The sequence below is a fragment of the Bos grunniens genome, chromosome 1 (assembly GCF_055505025.1).
Source record: "Bos grunniens cultivar Pamir isolate PY7600 chromosome 1, Bosgru_T2T1.0, whole genome shotgun sequence".
Classification (NCBI taxonomy): domain Eukaryota; kingdom Metazoa; phylum Chordata; class Mammalia; order Artiodactyla; family Bovidae; genus Bos; species Bos grunniens.
The window spans coordinates 64,864,926-64,878,795 of NC_141165.1; the positions used below are offsets into that span (position 1 = coordinate 64,864,926).

General features: G+C 36.8%; 1 protein-coding gene across 1 annotated transcript in view; it reads left to right on the plus strand.

Annotated features, from left to right (window-relative positions):
• The first annotated feature begins 1,056 nt into the window (after positions 1-1,056).
• The window catches only part of NAALADL2 (N-acetylated alpha-linked acidic dipeptidase like 2), a 1,274,580-nt gene continuing 1,261,766 nt past the window's right edge, over positions 1,057-13,870 (plus strand). The window contains exon 1 of the mRNA XM_086394834.1: positions 1,057-1,075. The gene's annotated coding sequence lies outside the window, so the exon portion shown is untranslated. The remainder of the gene's footprint in view (positions 1,076-13,870) is intronic.

The window sequence follows — 13,870 nt, forward strand, 5'->3', positions numbered from 1 at the left end:
ATTCTGCATGAAGTTGCTATAGCACCCTCTTCTTTCACAGTATGTAGAAAGTTTTAGGACAAAACATGAAAATTTTGTATCTATCTGATTGACTTTTTCTTACCCTTGTCCCCAGATATCAATTGATTATTACCTAGCTTGTATGAGGTATTGATTCCCAATATAACCTTAAAACTACTTTGAGAATATGAATTGGTCAGAATGGTCTCCTGCCAAATCATTTAATAATTTCTAATAGGATAAAGAAGGGTATATCTTGTCTGTCTTCTTAATATTTTATAATGATATAATGATACTTTCAAATGAGTTCTACTCATATGTTCCCTATTAATAATTTCATTGCTATCTTCAACCCAGCAGCATTCTGTATAAAAGAGAAAGACAAGCATTTGCCTTTACAGTGTTGACGACTTTTAAGGTCAAAAGCAGAAAACTACTCTTATTAGTCAGTTGACTCTGCTCTCTGATTACTGTCCAGGAAGAATGATTTAAGGTAAACCAAATCAGTTTTGGAAATTTTTATTCAGTGTTTCACTGAAATAAAACTATGAAGTATGTGTTTAAGTCAATTCTTCTAAATACTGAAGCATGTGCATTTTGCAACCAGTTTAAAAGATTTCTGAGAAGTTATGTTGCCCAAAATTCCGAGTGCAATATTGACACTATTTTATATATTTACTAATTATATATGCTTCAAATGTTTTTCAGGCAGATTAAAATTACTAGTACTACTTCTCCATTTATGGAACAAACCCAGGATTCTTTCTTTATGAACATGTTAGTGATGTTCTCCCATGTTTTCATAACTTAGCCTTGTGCTGAATTTGAGAAGCTTGATATTTAAGTATGGGTTGCTGTTGTTTAGATGCTGAAACACATCCAACTCTTTTTGTGACTCCATGGACTGTAGCATGCCAGGTTCTTCTGTCCATGGGATTTCTCTGGCAAGAATACTGGAGTGGGTTGCCATTTTCTTTTCCAGGAGATCTTTCCAAGCCAGGAATTGAACCAACATCTCCGGCATTGGCAGGTGGATTCCTTACCACTGAGCCAGTAGGAAAGCCTTTAAGTATGGGTAAGAGTCTCAAATTTCTTTAGTAAATGGGTTTCCTACTCCTAGTCTGGCTGTCAGTGGAACATATTAAATCTATCATTTACACCAATAATGAGGAAGAGAATAATTCCAAGAAGCTGTGTATAATTCAGGTTAAGCTATATGGTTGCAGAAAAAATTCTTACATTGTATTGTTTTAGCTCCTCATTTCTTTTCTAATGACTGTGTTAATAGGTATTATAAGAAAGAGACTAATGAAACTTGTTACTGTATTTACTTAGGGTTTGGGGTTGAGGAGAGAGAGTAGAATGTTATAGATAAGTCTTACCCCATTCCAGTATCCACAGAAGGTATTTTTCCTCTGTTTCAGTTCCAGGAATACCTGAGATTTTCCTAAATAATTGGTTTGTTTTATTTATTGTTTTCCAAGAGTGTGAATGGCATAATTTATTATGTTTCATTTTTCCTTTGATTTCTAAAATACTAAGTCCAATTTTTGTTTTCCTCTCACTGACATGTATCTTACTCCAAATATTTTGCTTACCAGTCTTCATTCCAGCACTTGACTTTTTCTATCTTTATTCTTCTTTTGACCTCATTTTCTTTATTCTTTTTTTCTTTATTCTTCTATTTGACCATTATATAGAATATCCTTAATGAATAATAGTCTTTTTCTATTTTAAAAAGTCAGCCTCTCTGATTGTAAGCGCTGCTCTAGGAAGGTAACCTATAGACAGGTGAGCTAGATAGGAATGCCTATTTATCATAGTTAGCCAGCTCAAACCTACTGGTGAATGAGCATATATCTAAGGCAGATTACCATCACAGCTATTGTTCATTGAATTTTTTGATTTGATTACATTTTTCCCCCAAAGCAGAGTAGTCTCACATACTTTAAGTAAAGAATATTTTAAACAGAGTTCCAAATACAATGACATAGCAAGACTGATGTTGCTATGTTAATACAGTCTGTATCAGTAAAAGAGATTCATATCTGTGTTATATTTCGAGAAAATAGTATATTAACATATAGAAATTAAACCATAATAGAGGTGCAAATGTTTTTCATTGCATCTTAATAATATGTACTATGTTAATATAGTATTCTTCACCCTGATTAAGAAAAAAGATACTAGGCCAATGTTCATCTAATAAGAAAAATAAACTCCTTTCCCTGGCCCACATAATCAAAATCTTTAAGAATGTGGCCTTGAGACAGACATATATCTTATGTTGTTTATTTTATATATAATTTATTTTATTTTGTGCAGGTGTATATATATATATCAGTCAGTCAGTTCAGTCACTCAGTTGTGTCTGACTCTTTGTGACCCTATGAATCGCAGCATTCCAGGCCTCCCTGTCCATCGCCAACTCCCAGAGTTCACTCAAACTCACATCCGTCAAGTCGGTGATGCCATCCAGCCATCTCATCCTCTGTCGTCCCCTTCTCCTCCTGCCCTCAATCCCTCCCAGCATCAGAGTCTTTTCCAATGAGACAACTCTTCTCATGAGGTGGCCAAAGGACTAGAGTTTCAGCTTTAGCACCATTCCTTCCAAAGAACACCCAGGACTGATCTCCTTTAGCATGGACTGGTTGGATCTCCTTGCAGTCCAAGGGACTCTCAAGAGCCTTCTCCAACACCACAGTTCAAAAGCATCAATTCTTCGGCGCTCAGCCTTCTTCACAGTCCAACTCTCACATCCATACATGACCACTGGAAAAACCATAGCCTTGACTAGACAGACCTTTGTTGGCAAAGTAATGTATCTGCTTTTGAATATGCTATCTAGGTTGGTCATAGCTTTTCTTCTAAGGAGTAAGCGTCTTTTTTTTTTTTTAATTTAAATTTATTTATTTTAATAGAGGCTAATTACTTTACAATATTGTATTGGTTTTGCCATACATCAACATGAATCCGCCACGGGTGTACACGTGTTCCTAATCCTGAACCCCCCTACCACCTCCCTCCCCATACCATCCCTCTGGGTCAGCCCAGTGCACCAGCCCCAAGCTTCCTGTATCCTGCATCGAACCTGGACTGGCGATTCGTTTCTTATATGATATTATAAATGTTTCAACGCTATTCTCCCAAATCATCCCCCCGCCCCGCTCCCACAGAGTCCAAAAGACTGTTCTATACATCTGTGTCTCTTTTGCTGTCTTGCATGCAGGGTTATTGTTACCATCTTTCTAAATGCCATATGTATGCGTTAGTATACTGTATTGGTGTTTTTCTTTCTGGCTTACTTCACTCTGTATAATCGGCTCCAGTTTCATCCACCTCATGAGAACTGATTCAGATGTATTCTTTTAAATGTCTGAGTAATACTCCATTGTGTATAGGTACCACAGCTTTCTTATCCATTCATCAGCTGATGGACATCTAGGTTGCTTCCATTGTCCTGGCTATTATAAACAGTGCTGCAATGAACATTGGGGTACACGTGTCTCTTTCAATTCTGGTTTCCTCAGTGTGTATGCCCAGCAGTGGGATTGTTGGGTTGTACGGCAGTTCTATTTCCAGTCTTTTAAGGAATCTCCACACTGTTCTCCATAGTGGCTGTACTAGTTTGCATTCCCACCGAGAGTGTAAGAGCGTTTCCTTTTCTCCACATCCTCTCCTGCATTTATTGCTTGTAGAGTTTTGGATCGCAGCCATTCTGACTGTCGTGAAATGGTACCTCATTGTGGTTTTGATTTGCATTTCTCTGATAACGCTGGATTGGAAGAAACACAAGCTGGCATCAAGATTGCTGGGAGAAATATCAATAACCTCAGATATGCAGATGACACCACCCTTATGGCAGAAAGTGAAGAGGAACTCAAAAGCCTCTTGATGAAAGTGAAAGTGGAGAGTGAAAAAGTTGGTTTAAAGCTCAACATTCAGAAAACAAAGATCATGGCATCCGGTCCCATCACTTCATGGGAAATAGATGGGGAAACAGTGGAAACAGTGTCAAACTTTATTTTTTTAGGATCCAAAATCACTGCAGATGGTGACTGCAGCCATGGAATTAAAAGATGCTTACTCCTTGGAAGGAAAGTTATGACCAAACTAGATAGCATATTGAAAAGCAGAGACATTACTTTGCCAACAAAGGTCTGTCTAGTCAAGTCTATGGTTTTTCCTGTGGTCATGTATGGATGTGAAAGTTGGACTGTGAAGAAGGCTGAGTGCTGAAGAATTGATGCTTTTGAACTGTGGTGTTGGAGAAGACTCCTGTGAGTCCCTTGGACTGCAGGGAGATCCAACCAGTCCATTCTGAAGGAGATCAGCCCTGGGATTTCTTTGGAAGGAATGATGCTAAAGCTGAAACTGTAGTACTTTGGCCACCTCATGTGAAGAGTTGACTCACTGGAAAAGACTCTGATGCTGAGAGGGATTGGGGGCATGAGGAGAAGGGGACGACGGAGGATGAGATGGCTGGATGGAATCACTGACTCAATGGATGTGAGTCTGGGTGAACTCCGGGAGTTGGTGATGGACAGGGAGGCCTGGCGTGCTGCGATTCATGGGGTCGCAAAGAGTCGGACATGACTGAGCGACTGAACTGAACTGAACTGATAATGAGTGATCTTGAGCATCTTTTCACGTGTTTGTTAGCCATCTGTATGACTTCTTTGGAGAAATATCTATGTAGTTCTTTGGCCCATTTTTTGATTGGGTTGTTTATTTTTCTGGAATTGAGCTGCAGGAGTTTCTTGTATATTTTTGAGATTAGTTGTTTGTCAGTTGCTTCATTTGGTATTATTTTCTCCCATTCTGAAGGCTGTCTTTTCACCTTGCTTATAGTTTCTTTTAATTTCATGGCTGTAATCACCATCTGCAGTGATTTTGGAGCCCCCAAAAATAAAGTCTGACACTGTTTCCCCATCTATTTCCGATGAAGTAATGGGACCAGATGACATGATCTTAGTATTCTGAATGTTGAGCTTCAGTTCAGTTCAGTTCAGTCGCTCAGTCATGTCCGACTCTTTGTGACCCCATGAATGGCAGCACGCCAGGCCTCCCTGTCCATCACCAACTCCCGGAGTTCACTCAGACTCAAGTCCATTGAGTCAGTGATTCCATCCAGCCATCTCATCCTGTCGTCCCCTTCTCCTCCTTCCCCCAATCCCTCCCCGCATCAGAGTCTTTTCCAATGAGTCAACTCTTCACATGAGGTGGCCAAAGTACTGGAGTTTCAGCTTTAGCATCATTCCTTCCAAAGAACACCCAGGGCTGATCTCCTTCAGAATGGACTGGTTGGATCTCCTTGCAGTCCAAGGGACTCTCAGGAGTTTTCTCCAACACCACAGTTCAAAAGCATCAATTCTTCGGCGCTCAGCCTTCTTCACAGTCCAACTCTCACATCCATACATGACCACAGGGAAAACCACAGCCTTGACTAGACGGACCTTTGTTGAGCTTAGTTGACCTAAAAGTGCATTCCAGTTTTTCCATTAAATGTTATGGAATCCACATCTCCAGGAATTATTCTAATGTCCAGCTAGATTTAAGAATCATTCTTGTAATAATGTATTATTGAAGAACAGAATTAAAATTTTATTGAAAGCCTAGCCCCAGAGGACATATCCATCTCTGAATTGTTGAAGAAGAAATGCTAGTAGCTTATATATATTTGTGACATATTAATATTCCCTAAAACACAAGTAAAGACAATGAGTGCCAGATTTAAAAATGTTTTTTTCAAAGACCTTATTTCGTGTAAAAACAGAGAAGGCCATGGTACATTTGGTTTTGTAATATGGGAGTTGAAAATGACTTTTCTTTCTCAGTGATCTGAAAACCTTGACTGTTTAAATAGAGATCATCCTTAGAAGTGAAATTTTACTTCCTGAATACTAATCTGAAGAGTTTAATGGTAGAAGAGAGAGGAAAGAGAACAGGCCTTAGAGCAGCATCTTCCCCCATCTTGCTGGTGACTCAATTTTTTTTAATTGTGCCAATTCCCAGAGAGACTCATTATAAAGCTAAGATTGAAGGAAGTAATTAATTCAAGAAAGTTGATATTGGTTTTGATGCACCAGAGACTTTTGTTTCATCTGCTGCAGTGTGAAAATAATGCTGTGGACTGCGAGCTAGAAGCAGGGAGAAATGACATGCTAGTCTTTTTGTACATATCTAACAATATATACATTTTAAAAATGCTGTTCATTTGTAAGAAAACCTATCTTTATTAGAAGGCTGGAAAATGATCAACCATTTAATCTTTCTGTTTAGTAGGACAAATGAGTCCTTTTCAAAGATTCATGATAAAAGGTGATTGAGTATTATTTTTTCTATAATTCTGAAATATATTCTCAATATAGTAATTACATTTTCAGGATATATATTTCATGTAATTAATAACTGTTCCCTCCAACTGGTTCCAAATTCTCATGACTTCCTTATGGAATAATAAATGTGTAATAAGAAATTATGCTTTAAAGCATTTATTTAGATATTTAAGAGTATTTTTTTCCTCCAGCATTCATTGACATGCATACAATTAAATTTAAAAAATACTCCTTTATAAGAAATCTCCTTTTTAGCTATGTCATTGAAAAATGTTCAACGAATCATTCTTTTGTGAAGGGTTATCAGTCCCATCACCTCTCTTGATTTAAGATCACCTACTATATAAATGTTTATCATTTTTTAATGTTAGTAATTTATGTTATAAACATTGATTCAAGATCATCCTGCCATTAGTTTCTTAGAGGTTACTTTCTAACTGAAATAAGATGTTAAGGCCCTATTTTTTCAATTAAAAATAAAATCACAGAAAATTAGATCCAAAGAATCCATACACTTATTATTTTATTGATATCAGTTCAGTTCAGTCACTCAGTCGTGTCTGACTCTTTGCGACCCCATGGACCACAGCACGCCGGGCTTCCCTGTCCATCACTAACTCCTGGAGTTTTTCCAAACTCATGTCCATTGAGTTGGTGATACCATCCAACCATCTCATTCTCTATCGTCCCCTTCTCCTCCTGCCCTCAGTCTTTCCCAGCATCAGGGTCTTTTCAAATGAGTCAGCTTTTTACATCAGGCGGACAAAGTATTAGAGTTTCAGCTCCAACATCAGTCCTTCCAATGCACACTCAGGACTGAATTCCTTTAGGATGGACTGGTTGGATCTCCTTGCAGTCCAAGGGACTCTCAAGAGTCTTCTCCAACACCACAGTTTAAAAGCATCAATTCTTTGGCTCTCAGCTTTCTTCATAGTCCAACTCTCACATCCATACATGACCACTGGAAAAACCATAGCCTTGACTAGACAGACCTTTGTTGGCAAAGTAATGTCTCTGCTTTTCAATATACTATCTAAGTTGGTCATAACTTTCCTTCCAAGGAGTAAGCATCTTTTAATTTCATGGCTGCAGTCACCATCTGCAGTGATTTTGGAGCCCAAAAAAATAGTCTGACATTGTTTCCACCATTTCACAATCTATTTTCCATGAAGTAATGGGACCATGAGCTTAGTTTTCTGAATGTGGAGCTTTAAGCCAACTTTTTCACTCTCCTCTTTCACTTTCATCAAGAGGCTGTTTAGTTCATCTTCACTTTCTGCCATAAGGGTGGTGTCATCTGCATATCTGAGGTTATTGATATTTCTCCCTGCTAAGTAAGCAGTGTGACAATATATAGCCTTGATGTACTCCTTTCCCAAGTTGCAACCAGTCTGTTGTTTCATGTCCAGTCCTAACTGTTGCTTCTTGACCTGCATACAGATTTCTCAGGAGGCAGATCAGGTGGTCTGGTATTCCCAGGTTTATTGACATAATACCTGAGAATCAGAGAGATGAAATGAATCTAATATAGTACTTAAAAGCAGAACTAGGATAAGAAATCATTTTCTGAAAAACAGAGGTAAAGGACTTGACTTTACTGAATGTTCAGTTTTTGCCCTGAGAGACTGAAACTATATTCCCTAGTTAACAAGAAAAAGAAACTGAAATCTGGGAGGTTAATAAACCTAACTTAGGTTCCCAAGATGGTGAATTTCAGAATTCAGATCATATGCCCTGTCTAAACCCAGGATGTCTCCTTCTAAAGCCCATGGAAAAGCAGTTGTCTTTCAGTCACATGACTTTGAAGCCCAAATAAAACAGAAGAAACTAAGTGATGTTCATTTGGGCTGTAGTATTTAAATAAGTCAGCACATTATAGTAGTAAGATCCAGTAAGAGCAAAGCAGGCTGAAATGATAGGAATGAAAAGAATTGAATATTTTCTTCCTTCCTTCCTCCTTCCCTCCCTCCCTCATCTTTCCTTTCTTTTTCTTCCTTTCATTTAAAAAAAAATCCCTTCTTCTAGATGTTTTTAAGCCATTATAAGAATAAAAAAATAAACGTGTAAGCCTAAGTGGTCTCTGATGTTATAACTGTACAGAGTGACTCACAAGATGATGACTTGATTCATAAAGAAAGGTAGTTTGTTTTCAGCATACTCTATTTAATGTAACAGAATGAAATTCATTTAAAAAACAGCTCTATAAAAGTGTTAAAACATATATTTAAAAACACATTAGTTTAGAAATGAACACTTCTGCTATTTCACATACCAGTGACACTAAATAATATTAATAGGCTATGCTATGCCTATTAGGGTATGAAGGCTATCCAGCGTATCAAGGCTTCCCTTGTGGCTCAGCTGGTAAAGAAACTGCCTGCAATGCAGGAGACCTGGGTTTGATCCCTGGGTTGGGACAACTCTCTGGAGAAGGGAAAGGCTACCCACTCCAGTATTCTGGCATGGAGAATTTCATGGACTGTATAGTCCATGGGGTTGCAAAGAGTTGAACGCAATGAGTGACTTTCATGGTATGCATTTGTTTTCTCTTGAAAAATCCTCTGTCACTTTATACTTTTTAATATTGGAAATATAAAGATCAAAATGCTTATATTCTGTTTCCAAATGGTTCTGTGTAGTTTTTCTTTTTCTTTAAGATATTAATTAACATTATGATTTTAAAAATTGTTGATTTTCTTGATTTCATAAAATGTATATAACTTCAATGCCTGTTGCTCCATATTCATGAGCCCTTATGTTTCCTATATTTTATAAATGATAGACTTAGCAACCCAGGGGGTAAAGAGAGAAACCAAAACCTTTTCCACAAGATATAGTCTTCCTCCTAATTAGCTTGAAGCTGTTATCGTTGAATATCCTGACTCTTCCTTAAAGCTTTTGACTATTTTTCACTTTTAACTTTAACCCTAAATATAGTTGAGAGATAAAATGAGAGGGGAACAACAATATCATCCTGATTTTGTGATGTTTGAAGCAATATTACATTTAGTCAATGAAGTGGTGTGCTAATATACTTTGTCAGAAAAGCTGCCTGAATTTGACAGTAATGTTATTAAAAATATCCAGAAATAATTTGCTTTATGAAAGACAAAGCACTTTTCATTTTAGTTTAAATAAAACATTCCAGAGGATCCATTTTGATGTAAAATTTTATTAAAGTAACTTTTAAAATGTAATTTTGTGTTTTTTAAAGAAATTAAATTCTCTATTATTTTTTTTGGAAAGCAGATTTTAATACATCTATGAATTTTAAAGGAAGACACTGACATGGCAGTTAAAAAAGCATTTCTTCATAGCAAAAGTTAGAACTAATTTATTTTGCATAATGAGAAGTAATCCAAGATAAATGAATCAAATACATTATATATGATATTGCTACATATATAGATAAAAGTAGGTATGTGTACATATACACATTAGATATACAGATATGGACATAAATAAGGATAAGAATATAGACAGATTAGAAAGTATTTTTGTTTTAATGTAGAGTATTATTAATTTAAACTTATGTAGTACCATATATTTTAAAGCTTAAGATGAAATAAAACATTTTGCCATTAGAGTGATAGAACTAAGATTTTGGAACTCAACCATGAGATGTTTGCTTATCAGCAATGTCATAAATGAAAAAAATCATCATCATTACAAAAGTGGGCATTGGGAATATAGACAGGACAGCTGTTGTTCTTTAATTGTGACTAGATTAATAAAATTCAGTTTTTACAACCCATTAAAGCTTATCACTGGGGAATACATTTTAGTACCACTTTGGGTGTCTTTTGGTTAATAAATTCTTGCCTTTTGAGTGTAAGCATTTGGCTTCAAATCCCAGATACAAGTTTATTAAAAATTGTAATAGTTCGTAGAGACTATAAAATGAAATGAAGTGCACAAAATGTGTGTTTCCGGTGCTTGACTTTAACATGATTTTTTACATGACTAATTTCAATATTTTCAACTGAAGCAGACTGTTGTTGAATTTAAATGATTATTAAATATTTAACCAGAATGAAAAAGAGCAAGAGCAAAGGGGAGATGGAGAGAGAGAGAGAGGAAGGAAAGGAAGAAGGAGGGAGGGAGAGAGGGAGGGGTGGATGGAGGGAGATGTGAGGGGGGGAATCAAATTTTCTGTTAATTTCTTGATAGTTTTTCTGTGATAATAAAATAAGAAATGTGCCCTAAATTAACACACTATGCTAATATTTATGAATCCAATACTATTTATGTGAAACAGTCTGTAATTTCAGATCCAAATTGTGGTAAAGCATAGTTAGTATAGTTAATAAGAACTCTGTGAAATATTCTGTCAAAGTGTTTTTAAGAGGTGATAAAGATACAGATTTTTTTAAAGCCAAAGCTTTTGGAATATGGCATTATTCTACTAAATATTTTCCTTCATTAAATAAATAGAATGAGAAAAAATACTTAAAATTTCTATTAATGAATGAGCCTCCTTCTGAAAGTTCAATTTTTAATGCTAGTGAAACGAAAAATGTGAGGCAGTGATGCAAGAGCAAGGTGCAGTGTTGGAGCAGGGCAAAGACCCCAAATTCTATAATTGCATGGAAACTGGCCTAAAAGGAAGATAGGAATCCTTGTTAGCATTTCTTTCTCCTTAATAAAATAATCTTTGTGTCTGGATAAAATAAGGTTGATGGTGTGGAGATGTAAAAGCCATAGAATTTCCACTGAAACAACTGCAGAGCCTACTGTAGTTCCCTGGGACTTCCTTGGTGGTGCAGTGGCAAAGAATCAATCTGCTAATGCAGGAGACGCAAGAGATGCAAGTTCGATCCCTGGGTCGGGAATATCCCCTAGAATAGGAAATGGCAACTCACTGTAATATTCTGGCCTGGAAAGTTCTGTGAACAGAGGAGCTTGGTGGGCTATGGTCCATGGGGTTGCAAAGAATCAGACATGACTGAGCAAAATTGAGCACAGGCACATAGTTCCATGTATGCTGACAGAGTACACACGATTCCTGCAGATACTCAAAGGAGAAGCAGGGGTCAAAATATTTGTTGTGCTGGTTCTCAGAATATCACAAGATCATGTAGAATGCCAGCTGAAGCCAACCTGAGCAGTGAGGGCAAAGCCAAGGAAGAAACATGAGCTTGGGAGGCCCATTGCTTTTATAGCAATTGGTAAGCAAAACTGACCACAGAGAAACCAGATGCATCTCATCTGACCTCACTTCTCAGAATTCCAGTTTCATAACCAGTCCTGAAAGGTGACCTGAGTAAAAGAGTAGCCAAGGTCATGGGCTCAGCAAGACAATAAGAGCCCAAGAGGCCTATGGTGACAGTTTCCCTATTCTTTTCTCTTTCATTATCCTGTTCAGTCGCTTAATCATGTCTGACTCTGTGACCCCATGGACTGCAGCTTGCCAGGCTTCCCTGTCCTTCACCGCCTCCTGGAGCTTGCTCAAATTCATATTCATTGAGTTGTTGATGCCATCCAATCATCTCATCCTCTGTCGTTCCCTTCTCGTCCTGCCTTCATTCTTACCCCGCATCAGGGTCTTTTCCAATGAGCTGGCTCTTTGTATCAGCTAGCCAACATATTGGAGCTTCAGCTTCAGCATCAGTCCTTCCAATGAATATTCAGAGTTGTTTACCTTTAGGATTTACTGGTTTGATCTCCTTTCAGTCCAGGGGACTCTTAAGTGTCTTCTCCAACACAGCAGTTCAAAAGCATCAGTTATTTGGTGCTCAACCTTCTTTTTTTTGTTATTCAGGGTTCCCCCCAATTTTCCCCCTATAATAAATCTGTTCCAAACCTCATTCCCTTCACATCATCCAGAAAGGCAAAAATTCTAATACCATATTGTCCCAGGAAAGCTATGGTCCCTAACTCACATTTGTGCTCTCTGTTTGGGGTCATGATGATATGTCTTGGTTTGAAGAATCCTTATCATTTCCCATTGAGTCCAATATATTACTAATACCCATTACATCATTTCATTCCTGTTCTTTGCAAGTAATTCTCAATTTTAAAAAATTTTCTTAGATTTAAACCCTCCTAGTTTTTGCTTAAAGTGTGATTAACAAGATAAAGTGGAAATACAAATTTCTATTTATCGACAAAGGTCTTTTCTAACAGTTTATCTACACTCTAACAAATGTTATTAACAGAATCAGTTGGCATATGTAAATATAATGCAATAAACTTACTTAAAATGGTTACTTTGGGCTTTAATTTTTTTTAAAAAAGCATGTAATTAACTTGCTTTTAAAAAGTTGAAGAGCAGTAAATACTAATTCAGTAAATCAAGTGGAAGGGTCCTTGGCCTGGGGACATTAGTGACACTGTGCAAAGTTGACTGGTTTAGCAGGCTAATAGATAGCTTCTTTTAACCTCATTACTTTATATATGTGTCTTCTGTGAAAAAGTCATGCCTTGTTGAAAATTCTTCCTAAATAAGGACTTTTTTTCTTTAATTAACATATATACACATTTAATACTTTTTTCATGGGAAAGAAGATGGAAAATCAATTCCATATTATGGCCAGAGAGACAGTCAGCTGGAGAAAGGAGATGAGAGAGAGGAAGAAGGAGAGACTGACTGACTCACTGTCTTCTAATTTTTTCTTGTAGACTGAGGGAAGTAGAATTAGTGTATTTGATGTTTTGTTTCCTAATAATTGGGCGACTTTGGTTAAAGGAATTTACATTTGTGAGATACCTTCCTAATCTATAAACTTGGGATGATAATAAATACTATTATGGATTGGCATAAAGAATATTTGAAGATTAGTTGTGGTTTGTGTCAAGTTCCTAACACCTTACACCTATTTGGTATTTAATAAATGGTCACTGTTATTGTCGATGCAACTGTATTATCCTTTGAAAATAAGGCCCTGAACACAATAGAAGTTTCTGTGGCCCAATAAATCAGAAAATATTAAAGAGAAGAGAAACATTCTCTTCTGAGAATGATACATAACTTATACTACACTGGAGATTTTTAAGGATTGATGGTAAATGAACAGTTGAAAAAATACTTGTTTTTATCCGAGTCAGCCTAACATGCATTAAAGAGTTGGCAGCAATTGCTGTGCACACCCATTGCTTAAAGGTACAATCCTTTGATGAGGTTTTAAGAAAATGATACATGTTTCTAAGTTTTTTGAGTTTTAGAAGAAATTCCCTTAAAATAATGAAAATACCATTTGAAGATGATGATTTCCCCATGATGATTTCTTTCCTCAGGCCCTTTTGCTTCTCTGAAACTGGCTCTGTGCCTTGTGATGCTAGGGCTGATGCTGAAGTAGTATGACATATTACATATTAAACTAAAATATGAAAGTCTTGCTCAAAGAAAAGAAATAAGATGCAAATAAATAAGATGCTTTTTTAATTAGAAGCTATTTTTAAAGGCTTTAAAAAATTCTTTCTTTTATTTTTCGGTTGCACTGGGTCTTTGCTGCTGCACATGGGCTTTTTCTAGTTGTGGCAGCTGGGGGCTACTCTTGGTTGTGGTGGATAGGTTTGTCACTGCGGTGGCT